Raw genomic sequence first — 16021 nt, 5'->3', positions numbered from 1 at the left:
TCTTTATAGCCTGAAATCAGTGTTATGAAGGCTTCAGCCTCCAGTTAAATATTATATAAAATTTAATTGATTAAATACAAATGGAAACATTTCTTACCACTAAAATCTGCAGAAATTGAGTTTCAAGGGCTTCTTGTATGAAGTTCCTCATATTTATGAACTCAGAATAGCCTGGTACAAAGTTCATGTGACATAAAACAAACTGTGTAATCTGTCACAGAGTTAGCAACTATCAAATAAGTTCATATCCAGTAAACTGGAAATCTTAGTAATTTTTTTTGTTACTTTTTCTTCTTCCATATCTACAACTTAAAGTAACCTCTTTTGTCTCTGCTTCTGGGTATGACCATGCCTGTCTTTGGCTAACACTATATCAGAATGACTTAAAAACAAATCAGCATTTACTCTGAATTTTAACAATGCACACTGTAACACTACAATTCAAGTCTTTGGATTGTATTTTTTGTGCACTGTACTCTTTTTTTAATTATTTGAATACACATTATGAAGTATGGGAGAGATATTTGTATTCTTTTTTATTAATATGATATGAACCTGTCCATATGATTACTTTTTATTGGACTAACTTCTGTTGGTGAGAGAGACAAGCTTTCAAGTCAGACAGGTCTGGGAAAGGAACTCCCAGCTTGCAGCAAAATGCAAGGTGGAACAAATTGTTTAGCACAGTTAGCGCATATTGTAAGAGACTATTCAAGGTAGAGTGGCCCGTTAAAACTTCTGCAGCCAAAGACATAGTGGGTTAGTTGGTTACAGATTGTTGTAATAAACCACAAATCCAGTGTTCCTGTTTAGTCTGTGATTTTCAGGACTGGTCTACACTGCATGGATAGGTCGTATAATGGTCCCTCGCTCTCCCATGGGGAGGGAGGCCACTCAGTCCGGTCCTGTCTGGCTAAAACCAGAGTCCGCAGGATTGTCAGGAGCCCACAATAGGGCTGGACGACAAATAGTCACCATCAGGCTTTAGCCTGGGTTTGGGCGGCTCAAGCTGCCAGCCCTTAAACAGAGTCTACAACGGAGCTAGGGGCCAGGGCTTGAGGAGGCTCAGGCAGCCCGCAACCAAACTGTCTACAGGTGAGCTGGGGCCTGGGCTTGAGGAGGCTCAGGCTGCCAGCAAGTGAAACAGTCTCAGGGCTGGTTTTAGCCTGGGTGGGACTCAGGCAGTCAGCAAACAAACAGTCTATAAGGGAGCTGGTAAGGGAGGCTCCTTCTTCAGGGCTAGAGCTTCCCTGCACAGTATAGGGTGTCAGCCACCCCGGGGTGGGATGGCAGGGGGACACGGGCCCACCCTACTCCACTGTGTCCCAGCCCAGGGCCCTGGCAGGGGCAGGATTGGCTGCCTCTGCAGGTATCCAGCTGCAACACACCAACTGAGCCACACCTGGCTCTGAAGCTGGCTGTTCCGTGGCTGCCCCTGGGTCATTTCTTGCCTCCCCAGGGTTCGGTACCTGTGGCCTCCAGGCCTCTTCCAGTTCCTCGGGGTACACAGCGGCAGCACTCTGGGCCAGTCCTTGTCGGCATCTGGGGATTGGGAACAGCCAGGCGTAGGTTCCCCTCTGGGATGCAGCAGAACCGGCGAAGCATCCTGCTCTCTTCCAATAGTGCTGCACGCCCTGCCTTTTATACTTCCAGCCATGCCCCAGTACTTCTGGTGAGGGGGGCGGGGTGATCTAGGCTCCACCCCCCAAGGGGAGTGTAATGGTCCCTTGCTCTCCTGCTTGGAGGGAGGCCACTCGGCCTCACTACAGGCCGACATAAACTGCCTTGTGTCGACCTACCTGTGGAAGTGTCCCCTCTTAAATTTGGCTCCCACCAATAGAAGTGCCTCTCTATGCCAATTTAGGCCAGGTCTACACTACAGACCTATACCAGTATAACTACGTTGCTCAGAGGTGTGAAAAATCCACACCCCAGAGCAACGCTGCTATACTGACCTAAACCCCCACGTAGACAGTGCTATGTCAATATAACTCCACCTCCCAGGGAGGTGTATTTAACTATGTTGATGGAAGAAGCACTCCCATCAGCATAGGAGCATCTTAACATAAGCGCTACAGTGCAATGCAGCTGTGCCGATGCAGCATTTTAAGTGTAGACCTCCCCTAAGTAACACCACCACCCCAAGTGGCATAGAGTCACGGCTGATGTAATTAGGTCAACACAGTGACAGTGTAGACACTTCCTTGCTTACACCAACTGTTACTTGCTTTCAGGAGCTGTCCCAGAATGCCCCACATTACAATACAATCAATACAAGTGCTCCCGGTAAGGACACGCACTGCCAGCACAAGGAACCAAGCATGCACACACAAAAATGATTTAATAACTGCGGTGAATGTATACCAATGTAAGTTAGGTCAACATAATTTTGTAGTGCAGACATGACCTTAGCATCTAGCAGAGTAATGAATTTAAGATCCCTGGCTCATCTTTTGAAAATGTTGTGCAGGTTTCCTTTAAGGATGAGAACTGATATGTCAGTGATCTGGTAATTCTGTTTTTTACTATAGTTTCAACCAATTTGCCAAACAGAAGCAACTAAGATGTTTGTACACCAACGCAAGGAGCCTGAGTAACAAAATGAAGGAACTAGAACTACTGGTGCACGAAGTGAACCCAGATATTAGAGGGATAACGGAAACATGGTGGAATAGTAGTCATGACAGATTACAGGTATTGAAGGTATGCGCTGTTTAGGAAAGACAGAAATAAAGATAAGCGTGGTAGAGTAGCATTGTATATTAATGATGAGGTAGACTAGAGAAATTAGAAGTGATGGAATGGATAAAACAGAGTCTGTTTGGGTCAAAATTGCTTTGGGGAAGAAAGCTACTAGAGGTTCCTCTGGAATAGTGCTTGGGGTATGCTACAGAACCCCAGGATCTGATCTGGATATGGATAGAGACCTCTTTAATGGTTTTAATTAAATAAATACTACTGGGAATTGTGTGATTATGGGAGACTTTAACTTCCCAGATATAGATTGGAGGATAAGTGCAACTAATAATAATATGGCCAATATTTTCCTGGATGCGATAGCTGACACATTTCTTCACCAAATAATCATGGAATCAACAACAGATGATGCCAATTTAGATTTGGTATTAGTGAGTAGTGAGGATCTCATACAACTGGTTCTAAGGGACAACCCCTTGGTCTGAGTGATCATGAGCTTATTCAGTTTAAACTAAATGGAGCGTTAAACAAAAATGGATCTGCAGTTAGGGTCCTTGATTTCAAAAAGGCAAACTTTAAAAAAATAAGGGAATTAAGTGGACAGAAGAACTGGACAGAAGAACTCAAGGATTTGAATGTGGAGGAGGCCTGGAATTACTTTAAGTCAATGTTGCAGAAACCATCTGATGTAATGATAAGGCCGTTTCCTGTAGCCATATTGTAAGGCCTCAGGCCTTTGTCTGCAGTCATGTTAGGAGAGCAGCAGCTGTTAGCTAAGAACCAGGAAGTGTCATCCTCACATTCTATCTAAATTACATTAAAACAATATCGGGCTGTTAAGGAGATCCTGTCCTAATAGCACCCACTATCACCAGATAAAGAAACAGCTCTTAAGATGGTTAAAGAAAACTTAGTTTGATAGCATTCTGTCTGGCAAGAAATCACTTATCAATAGTTGTGGTTGTGAAATCTTCATTTCTTTATTGTTTTCTCATTATGGTCCTTACTTCTCTATTTATCTGTATAATCTCTGTCTAGTTCTTTGATTGTTTCTGTCGGTTACATAATTAATTTTGCTTGGTGTAAATTAAGGTGGTGGGGTATGATTGGTTAGAGAATTTTGTTACAATATGTTAGGGATTGGTTAGTAAAACGATTGGTTAGGGCAGTGGTTCCCAAACTTGTTCCGCCGCTTGTGCAGGGAAATCCCCTGCCGGGCTGGGCCAGTTTGTTTACCTGCCGCATCCACAGGTTCGGCCAATCGCGGCTCCCAGTGGCTGTGGTTCGCTGCTCCAGGCCAATGGGAGCTGCTGGAAGTGGCGCGGGGCGAGGGATGTATTGGCCGCTGCTTCCAGCAGCCCCCATTGGCCTGGAGCAGCGAATTGCGGCCAGTGGGAGGTAAACAAACCGGCCCAGCCCAGCAGGGGCTTTCCCTGCACAAGCGGTGGAACAAGTTTGAGAACCACTGGGTTAAAGTATAGCTAAGCAGGACTCAAGTTTCACTATATAAACTGGGGTCCAAAACAAATTCTTAGGAACCAACTCCAGGACACAGCCCCAACATCAGAGCTGCCACACCTCAACACTCTACCAATGACACCGTGCAGAAACTGGAGTCCCCCGATCAAGAAAAGTTCACCTGCCTCACTGGGACTGGGAGTGGTGAGCATTGTATGTTTAGCGTGTGCATTTTTTTTTTTTTTGGTAATTGTTAATAAACAGAGGTTAAGTAGAACATTACTGTGTAAGGCTCTGTCACTAGTAAAAGACCCCCACAAACCCGCAGAGTGTAAGATTACGCTCGGAGCCCACAGCAAGGTAAGGGTGGGTGCCTAAATTAAGAGGGTTATGCCTGAGCCCTAGGAACAGGGTAAGGGTGGGTGCCCCTAGGGTATGCAAGTAACAGAGAATTTTGTGCATGTAACACTGAAGCCTGCATCCCAAGCAAGGGGAAAAAATCATAGGGAAGGGTTGCAGACCAAGCTGGAGGAGCAAGCATCTCAAACAGATTATTCAGAGAAAGCAGAAATCCTACAGGGAATGGAAGATGGGATGGATGAGCGTGGAAAGCTACTTGAAGGTCAGAAAGTGGAGGGATAAAGTGAGACCTGCCAAAAGCCAAGCAGAGTTGGACCTTGCAAAGGAAATTAAAACCAATAATAAAAGGCTCTACATAGCCATATAAATAAAAAGAAAACAAGGAAAGAAGTGGGACCGCTAAGCACTGAGGAGGGGGTAGAGATTTAAAGACAATCTAGGCACGGCTCAATACCTAAACAAATACTTCCCCTCAGTTTTTAATAAGAGTAATGAAAAGCTTGGGGTAGTGGCAAGATGGCGAATGGGAATGAGGATATGGAAGTAGAAATTACCACAGCCGAGGTGGAGTCAAACTCCAACAGCTTAATGGGCCTAAATCGGAGGGCCCGGATAATCTCCATCCAGCAAATATTAAAGGAACTGGCACATGAAATCACAAGCCCAATAGCAAGGGTCCCTTTTCGACCAGGCGTTCCGGTTGAAAACCAGACATCTGCCAATCCTATACAGGAAGTCAGACTAGATGATCAGGGTGGTCCCTTCTGGCCTTAAAATCTATGAGGCCAGTCAGACAGGCCTGCACTGGCAGCCAATGCCGGTTGTCATGGGTACAGGTGCTCAGCAATACTGTGCACTGCAAGCTGGGCCAAACTGGGGTGAACTCTCTTGGAATGCACTTTCCGATTCACGTCTAATAACATGGAAAGATCCATTTAAAAGAGTCTTCCCAGAATTTAAACTCTCCTACTCTCAAAAGTTAGACCTGAACAGGAGCCTATTGGAGCATATAGAGTGGACAGACTGTCAGTCCTGAAGCTTCAAAAAAGTAAAACTACACTGAAATCCTTGTGCAGCATTATTTTGGGTATTTAAACTTTTAAAAAATATTTCAGATCAGCTAATTTAGGGCCAAATTGTGCCCAGCCCATATGTGGTACAAGAGGCTTCTCTTTCATAACATCCATAGAAAGAGCTAACAACTGCAGTCTTTGTGCTACCCTATGCAGAAGGGGAATTAGCTACTGTAGATTCCCCAAAAGGAGAAGAGGGATGGGGGAAGGACAACATCTTGCTCTCCCTCTAAACTGTCCAACATAACTAGCCACATGCAAAGGAAGGGTACACCGAATCCCCCTAATATATATAGCAGTGAGTACCTTTCCCACCCCACACTCCATGGTTCATTGTGTACTTTTAGCATAGGACAATGCTGAGTGCTTTTGAAGATATCCCTTACAGGCACAATTGGACTCCTACTTGATAAAGCGTCATTAGACACAATGATGACTACCTTTGGGCATTGTGCATTTTTTTCAACCAATGTGATACCGCCACACCCACCTTTAGGAATCCAGTACTGAAGACACCTACAATTAAATTTTAACAAAAATTATATTTTAGTCCCAACAATTCATTCTGACTAGTCCTGTTGTAACACACCAGCATGTATCATTCTGTGACGTCACAATCATCAACAATTACAATGGACAACTGAGCTAGTTCATGGGGCAGAGGGATGGGACCACACAAATAAATGTCTTTTTAATAGGAGGCAATATTTTTTCAATATGTCTTCTAAAATATTATTATAGAACAATAAAATAAACATGTTAAACTATCCCATATACTAAAAACCACCACTTAGTGGAGTTCCTATATGTTGATCATTATTTTAGGAGTGGAGTCAGGAAACTGTTGTGGATCAAATAAAACTAAGCTTACTGGTGCACCAAATGACTGTGGAGCTAGTCAGAAATTATGGGAACATAAAAATGTCAAAATAGTTTCATATTTAGTTATTTAGGTGCTGACTTAGCCTAATCTAAATACAGTGCTGAATCAGGTCTTCCCAGCCTGCTTGGTGGGGTCATTTAGGATACACAATACTGTTGATCCAATGTAATTTCCAGACTTTAAATATGAGGCACCAATATACAGTAATTTTAAAATGTCATCTTGTCCATCTAACATCTGTTGTAATGTAAATACAAAAACCTCTTCAGTAGAACATCTAAACTAAATGGAACAAAAGGGAAACCAAGATAGAAATAAAAAATAAAGTGAGGAATCATATTTTGATTAGAGGATCTTTCTTAGATATTTTTTGGGCTAAAGTGTACCATGTAACTTCAGCCTGAAGTAAAAGGTGATTTCAGGTGCAGGGGAGCAATCAGAGGCATTGCTGTAGAGCCACAATTCCTCTGAGCATCTCTGGTTGCGCAGAAGGTGTGAGTGGGGAATTTGTGACACCCCTTTATGGCATGCAACTTATTACTCTACAGGCTCCCATGGTGGGGAGAAGAGGAGGAGCAGAACCATGCCTGCAACTGCTACCTAACTCTACCTGCCGATTTGCATTCAGGAGTAACACCAGGTGTTCAACTACTGCTATCACCTGAAGGCAAGACCGGGGTAGCCTTGCAAGTGAGGGGAATCTCTACTCACTCCTACTGTCTTGGGCAGTCATAGCTAGAGCTAAGCACAATTTAGCCCTTGAAAAGCAAAAAGGTGTTATTAATGGTGTATGCAATATTTTCTCTGCAGAATATTTCTGAAGAAGGTTTCATTGTCAAACTCATGCTACTAGGTTTTCTCCACCATTTTCAGTGGATTTCTTTTTTGGTTAAAACTAAAATACCAGAAATGTAAGTATTGTTTAGAAGCAACTAAAAATCATAGCTCCCCCACAGAGTGGACAGTTCTAAAAAGTAGCCCATGAACAATAAGTTGTGGGTTTTGGGGCTAATAATACTTTTGGAATATTCATGGCATTTTAATGCACGCATTGACACACACAGTTCACACACATAAGGTTAACATTGAAAATATATGAGAAAAATGATACACCACGTGAGTCAGGTGACAATTAGCCGGGTGTGAGTGTTCAGGGAGTCAGCTGCTATCCATTCAACTTCCTGTTGAATTGTAAACTATTTACAAGACATTTTTTACAACAATAGTACATATAATTGGTCTTCTCCCCCACTCTCTTCTGAGTTCCAGTTGCAGGAAGGAAGGTAGTTTACCAGTTATTGGAGTTCACTGACTATACTGTGTTTGCAGAAGCACACCATTGGAGTTATATGTTAAGCTTCACAATCCCAGAATCATTCTTATTTTAACTTTTAGGGTGCATGCACATGCACTGACTCACAATCCAAAATTCTAATAGCAGCTATACAAGGCCCCACACCACAACCACTCTAAATAAAATTATAATACTCAGAAGAAGTGGGAAAGAATAGAAGGCTATTCCTATAATTAAATATTTGCATAGCACCATAGCTTTACAGAGCTTTACAAAGATGTTAATAGATATTATCTCTGGCCCCTGTGTTCCAGGTTCTGTAGGGTGTCGTTACCACATACAGTCAAGGCTTTATACACAGCCTAGACAAAAGAGAGAAACCAGGAATGAGGAGAATACAGATGGCAGGGAGTATAATGAGGGAGTGGTGGGAAATGAATAGCCAAATTCATCCCAGCTATAATTCCATTTAGGTCAAAAGAGTTATCATTAGAATTAATTCAGCCCATTTTGTTGGCGGGGCAGAGTGAGAACAAGTTGCAGTCTACAAATCAGCATTTGCTAACTGAATTCTGAACAGTGTTAAATTTGACCATCTCATTTACAGTGGAGCATAAAAATCAGTAAAAATCATACTGCTTACAGAAATATATTAGATACAGATTCTCTAATTCACAAACCAGTGTAGTTCCAAAATGATCCAGCAGGGGACAGGATGTACATATTAAATCATTTAACTCAAAAGTTTTATTTTTGTAAAAATGCTTCATGTAAATTTTATATTGTTAGAAAAATACAAATACACAGATTGTTATTCTTAAACAATCCTTTAAATATTCTTTAGTTCTTTTTAAAAAAAATTCAAATCGTTTTATATTTGCAAGTAATGATACTTTGCCAATAAAGTTCTAGTTAGGTAAAATAATAGCTTTGTAGGGGAATTCAGGGTTGTTCACCAATGATATAAAGGTTGAATAGATTATTAAAGATCATGGAATGAGCCGTTAATGCTAACATAATTCTTTAAATTAAATATCCACTCTGAAATTTTCTGGTTTTTTGGCTATGGAATTCTGGGGAGCTTTGTACTCACAGGATGGTATCTGTTTTTAAAGATTTACCTTATATCTGCACCTAGGACGGTTGCTAATGAGGGAAACTAGATGGACAAGGCTCTGAGATTTTGCAAAAGGGGCTGCTTTGTGACATCCACTTATCAAACCCATTTCTCCCCTTTCCTCCTGAGTCAGCTGCAGCTCAGAACTGTTTTTTCAGTTATTGTAAAATATATTGAAACAAGGTTTCAGGAGTTCTGGGCACAAATGCAGGAAACCAGGAAATATTAACCTAATGAAAGGTTGTATAGAATATAAAAGGGTTAGAACCAATAGGATTGCATAGAAATCACTATAATAAGATCAGTCATCAGATACCACAGTGATGGATGCAATATAAGAACCTGAATAGAACTCTACAAGCCCATAGAATATAATAAAATTGAATTTTCTTTTCATATATTTTCAAGAATATTATGGATTTCTATAGCAAGAATATCCTTTTCTATTCAGTTCTATAGTGCTGTTTGATAAGAGTAAATAAGGGCAAATACTGCAAGTATTGGAATGAACTGGAGAAACAAGACGGCTGGGCCAGGTCTCCTCACCAAGGGTGAGATTCTGTGACATGCCTAAAAGTTACAGCACAAAGCTTACAGCAGAAGTCCTTAGCATAACTCAGGGCTTGTCTACACGGGGAATACACTAGTGCAGAATAGTTATTCCATATTAGTTCCTCATGTGGACACTCTCATTCTGCATGGAGTGCTTTGTGCAGTTTAGGTTAATCCACTTTGAAAGCGGATTAACCTAAACCACAAAAAGGAAGTCTCTTAAAGCTTGACAGCCTGAATACTTAGTTCACAGCAAACTGGGGTGTAAATCTACCCTGCATTAACTGCCATATGGACCCTGCCTGCTGCTGTGCACTAAAAGTTCCCTTTTCGATCTAACAAACAGTAGGGAACTTTTAGCGCTCAACAGGGTCCATATGCACACTTAGTGCAGGGCAGGCTAGTGCATGGCAGATTTACACCTCAGCTTGCCATGAACTAAGTATTCAGATAAGTCCTTACTGCAGAATAAGTGTGTCCACAAGGGGAGTTAGTGAAGAATACCTGTTACACTTTAAATTCACATCCTACTTTTTCACACTAACTTCCCGTGATTTTTTTGTGTAGACAAGCCCTTGTACAGAGCAGGGAGCCTGTCTAAGTTATGGTAGCCTCCGTTGGGCTCCCCTATGGGATTCAATGCAGCCCAAAATGTCCAATGCTCCTTGCTGGAGCCCTGCACCTACACAACTCTCCTGTCCCACCCCTAGCATGCCGCTGTGCCAGGGCTTGAAAAAAGATCCTCAGGAGCTAGCATATGGCTGTCCTCCATAATGCCTGTGCCAGGGGAATCATCACCTAGCCAGTAATGAGGTTTTTAAGGTGCTCTGGTCCTTTTATCCAGTGAAAAGGGGAAGAGTAGGTGTGAGACTCTCATCCGATGTATCTTTTTCCTGAATTTCTGTATTTTTCCATTGGGGGCTGGCAGCCATGCAACCAAACAGCGACTAAAGCAGATGGTGTTTTGCCATTTCCTGTGTTTGTGCAATGATAGATTACGATGGTCATTTAGCATCTCTGGGCAAGTCAAGATGTTTTCCCTGTTAAGTGTAGCTCCTAAGTGTAGTCGTTGCTAAGCAGCTGGGCCCTCACTGTCCTTCAGAGCCCACTCATCATGCAAGGGCCAAGTAGTGCATGCAAGTCCACCTGTACCACAGTAAGATGTGCTAATGATTGATTTATAGACAAACACGGCAGGATGGCCTCATTGGATAGTGCTGAAACAGGCAAATTACTAAAGCCAATCAACAGATTTTCAATATTCTTGATCTTGTTTGTTCTTGTCATTATATGAAAAGGAAATTATTTCCCCACAAATGAAATTCAAACCTGATGAATACAAACATAACCTCTCTCTTATTGGGTAAATGAAAGCAATTAAAAAAAATCACCAAAATGTTGCTGATTTCCAGTAGCTGACAATGTAGCACAATGTTTAGCAGACATATAAGAATAATTTTTTCTAACAAAAAATTACAGTAGAAAACAGACAGATTAGTTTCTTTGCCTTTTTCTAGAATTCTGAGATGTTAACTAATGATTAGTTAACTCATGTTTCGGTCTACTGGAAGTACTTTTCATTCAGCATATGGTTAGCAATCATATTACAGTATTTGCATGTTCATTGTGAATGTTTCTATATGCTGTAAATCTAGCCATCTTTTCATAGACTGTTATTATTGCGACAATTCCTTGTGTAAGACTTGAGGTCAGATTCTTATCTCAGTTATACGAGTATAAATCAAGAGTAACTCTATTGTAATTTACTGATTTACATTGGTGTAACTGAGATCAGAATGGGCTCTGAGATTTTAATTCTCTACCACATTGCTAGTATTTTGTGAAGTGATGCTGGTTCATAGACAAAAAACAAAGAGATTGCTCCAGTGTTGTTTCTGTGCTATCTGTAAGGCACATAAACCAATAAAGAGGGAGTAGACATAATTCAGCAAATTATAGAGTAGCTTTACCATTTCCACTATTTGATAATTTCAGAGCTATTGTAAGCAGTCTTCTTTAAATATTTTGCAGATGGTCAGTTCAAAAGGGAGGCATCAGTGTTGAATTTGTTCCTACTCAGAGGAACAAACAGTTCAAAATTTTAAAAACATATATTGAATGGAGATCCTTTACAATTTCTCTTTCAACTCACCACTACTTAGGGTGACCAGATACCAAAGGTGAAAAATCGGGATGGAGTGAGCGGTAATAGGCACCAATAGAAGACAAAACCCTGAATATTGGGGCTGTCCCTATAAAATCAGAATATCTGATCACCCTAGCACTACCCTGTGTGTGTGTGTTCTTACAAACTATCTATATAAACACCACTTAATTCTGAATTGGAAGTCTATCAAATGGGGAATATTATACATTTCAAATCCTGAACCATCTATAAAAATAAACTAATTTAAAATATTGCATGCAGAAAACCCTTAGGAAGACAAACATAAAACTAGATGACTAAAGTGTATACTTATATATGAAAACATTCTTGGTGTGAACCTGATCTCACTTACTCTGGATTTTTATTGGTGTAACCAAACTGACTTAACTGAGGTTTCTTCTGATTTACACCATTATAAGCGAGAGATGAATCAGGTCCAAACTATTTGAAATGGAATCTGCTGTCAACTGAAATATTCTTAGCTGGCCTAGAAGCAGCTTTGTGGGATGGATCTAGGGTGACCAGATGTCCCGTTTTTATAGGCATTTTTTGGGACTTTTTCTTATATAGGCGCCTATTATCCTCCACCCCGTTCCATTTTTTCATAGTTGCTATCTGGTCGCTCTAGATGGATCTGTGCTGGCAAACAGGAGACCTAGGGTGAAATCCTTGCTGCACTGACTCACTATGGTCAAATTTGACCACTAGTTTCAAGGGCTACCTCAGAATTCTTAAAATTCAGGTTGGTGAAGTCAGGATGTTGAAAGAAGCTGGCTGGGTTCTGAAAGAAGGTTGAAACTTGGTGTGGCCATCTCTCATGATTTCATGAGCCTTGCAATACCGGGTGTTTTTCTTAAAGTTTTAGCTCCTGAAGTGAAGTGTGAGAATCCCAGTTTATTATTTTTTTTAAAGTAAGTTTCTAGTCCTCATGGTTGCAAAGTTTGAAAACATGAATCCTAAAGGCTCAAAAACTAGAAGGAAAATAAGAAGAACTTATGATTTTTAAAATCTCATGATTTTGGGGGCCTGACTCATGAGCTGGCACCCTCAGCTGTTTTATAGAATGGCAAAAACTGTCCCAGTGAGAACCACACATCCCTGCTTCTCATTTAGCAGGAAAATTCAACACAGAATGGCATTAGTGCCATTTTACCCAGAGACAATATTAAAACACCCTTAGAATTCAGCAAGGTGTGTTTTTCAAAAATATATATTTCAATTCCTTTATTCATTTTCTAAGACCCACCTTGGATCAGTGTTTGATCTGTGTTCTCTATGCAACATTATCTATGCATTGGCCGCAGACCAACTTTTATCTTTGTATCGAACACTTTTTTCGGTGCTTAAGAAAATGAACCGAATCAGCAGCAAAGATTCACACTTCCTTTGCTTCTAGAAATCAGTTTGTTCAATAAATCATGACATCAATGCATCAGCTCAAATTCTTTTGGTTACACTCTTGCAGCCCCATTGATAAAAAGGAATGGATACAAAGATGCCCTTTCATGGGGCGGCCAGAATCAGGGTAGGGAGTGTAAGCACCGCATTAAGACAATGTCTACACTACAGGCACTACAGTGAGCACAGCTGCAGCAGTGTCGTAGTGCAGACACTTGTTACAGTGACAGAAGAGATTGTTCCACAACTGTAGTAAATCCATCCCTTCAAGAGGTGTTAGTTAGGCTGATGGAAGAATTCTTCCATTTACCGAGCTGCATCTACAGTAGGGGTTAGGTCAATCCAGCTACATTGCACAGGGCACAAACATTTTCATTGCCATGAGCAACATAGCTCTGCTGACCTAAGGTTTAAATGTAGACCAGGGCTAAGATCATAGAATATTAGGGTTGGAAGGGACCTCAGGGGGTCATCTAGTTCAGCCCCCTGCTCAAAAGCAGGACCCATCCCCAATTTTTGTCCTGGATCCCTAAATGGCCCCCTCAAGGATTGAACTCACAACCTTGGGTTTAGCAGGCCAAAGCTCAAACCACTGAGCTATCCCTCCCCCCACCACTGAGCTAACCCTCTAGCACAAGATAGTGCTAGACTTACCAAAAGGGAAAGGGAAAGTGAAGTGAAAGAATGGCCATGGCATCATTCTTTTCCCCACAGGCCAGCAGAGCACAGCCAACTAGCACTAAGGGTTGTACATGGAACTTGTTCAAAGGGGGCTTGAGTTCCAACCCTGCTAGAGCTTCAGAGGCAGTCCTGCTCTGTACAGCTCATTCGTACCCCCTGCCAGCACAATCAGTGGAATCTGTCTCAGCATTTTATTAGTGCGATGCTAATGGATGTGTCATTATTTCCACTGTGAATCCTGTTTTTCAAGGGTTTATAATTCTTATAAAAATGTGCTTCACTCTGAAACTTGGCATATGCAAGGTCTCTGCCTAGGAGCAAATTCTGATTTACACAAAATTTTGCTGACATCACTCTGATTATTTTAAAGTTACAGGAATTTGGAAAAAAAAAGTTTCAGGATTTCAGTCCCTTTCAGCATTCCTGTAGTTTAAAAAAGGAAGTGAAAGGCTAAGTCACTGGAGTTTGAAATGAGGCTAGTGCTTTTCAAAAGGATTTTTACTATAAAGATGTATTTCCAGCACATGTTGTGCTGTACTGGCTTCTTTAGATAATATAGTAGGCTGAAAATCTATGTTTAAAACAATACATATTTGTAGCCTCCATCATAGTAAATGCATATTGGGCCACATTCTATCCTGACAGAACTCCAATGAAGTATGGTCTTGCTTACACTAGTCTAAATCACGAGTAACTCTACTGATGCCAATGGAATTAAACTCACGTAAATGAGATCACAATCATGTCTGAGGAGTATAGTCAAGTCAGAATGTGGTCAACTGACTTACATGTGGGGTTTTGACTAAATAGGAACTACAGAATCTGGTCCCAAATCTACAGACTTGGATTTAGTGAGCCTGATTTACTTTTCATTTATATTTCAACTTTCACTGTCAACTGTCAGTAATGAATCTGCATATTTTGAAGAAGATATAAAATGGATACACAGACTGTTAAAGAACACTTTGGATCTCATTTTCTAACATATCAATCTGTGTATGAAAGAGATAAGGTGGGTGAAGTAATATCTTTTATTGGACCAACTTCTTTTTGTTGGTGAAAGAGAGAAGCCCAGACCTGAAGAAGAGCTCTGTGTAAATTCAAAAGCTTGTCTCTCTCCTCAACAGAAGTTGGTCCAATAAAAGATATTACCTCACCTACCTTGTCTCGCTAATATCCTGGGACCAACATGGCCACAACAACACTGCATACAATCTGTGTATTAACATTTTCCTTAAATAAACACATGCAAAAAAACCTGTTTGTGTAATGCTTTAGGTTGGATACAAAGTAGAAGAAGCAAGGAATCTCAAAGGTGGTGCTGACAATCCATTCTTAAACTCACTTTGATAACCCACATATTGCATATATCTTGCTAAATTGTATGGTTTGTATGTGCTATAATGGTGTGAATTAAGAAAAGACTGTCCAAATTTACTGTGAATGCCTTACTTTTTGCTAGTGTACACCAGCTGGTTACATGGCAGTAAGCTTTTATGAGCAGTGTGGCATATGTACATAAGGTATATCATCATATTTAGAGGTACATTTCTTTATAGTGACTCTTATGCAGATATACATCTCACTTATGCTTAAAGGTTTTAAGAAAAAATCTATGGTGTCTAAGCATACTGAAGACTGGTTTTTGTAAGATCTAGGCACATGCCTTTTCAGTATGGAGAGAGCCAATAGCTTTGTAAGTATTTGCAAGTACAATGTAGAAACACAGAAAGATACCAGCTGGGATATCATAATTAAGAGATCTTTTTGAACAGAAAGGATAATGTTAGTTAAGCTCTAGTAGAGATATAAAAGATGGAATAAGTTTTCATCCATGATGGATCCATAGTAGGCTTCAGAAACATTAAAATACTGTAGGTCTTTCAGCAGCTGGCAATGGCAATCCAAAAAAGCATATAATATTGGTATAATATTAACCAGTTAATGCCATGCCTAGAGCAATATCTAACCATGATATTTTTGAAACATGATTTTATATTAAGCATCTCTCAGTATTTTACTTATTGCACAGGATCCTGCTTAATGAAAAGTTAGTGTTAAGAAAAGGCAAATTATTAAACATTTTACATAATACAAGTCACAGTACTTACAATACAGTAAACTAAGTATGCTGATTTTGATATGTACTGATAGGATAACTGAACAGGCAGCCATGCATATTCCTTTTAATCATACATGGTTGAAATATTTCTTACAAATATTACTTTTGAATTTTTAATTTGCTTTTCCCCCCACTAATGTTTAGCAAAGCTACACAGAAATATATAAATAATGTTCAATATATTGAAGTTATTCATCAATATAAATCTGCTGAAAAATG

This window comes from Caretta caretta, chromosome 11 (assembly GCF_965140235.1).
Source record: "Caretta caretta isolate rCarCar2 chromosome 11, rCarCar1.hap1, whole genome shotgun sequence".
Taxonomy (NCBI): domain Eukaryota; kingdom Metazoa; phylum Chordata; order Testudines; family Cheloniidae; genus Caretta; species Caretta caretta.
Note: the sequence above shows the minus strand (reverse complement) of the source record.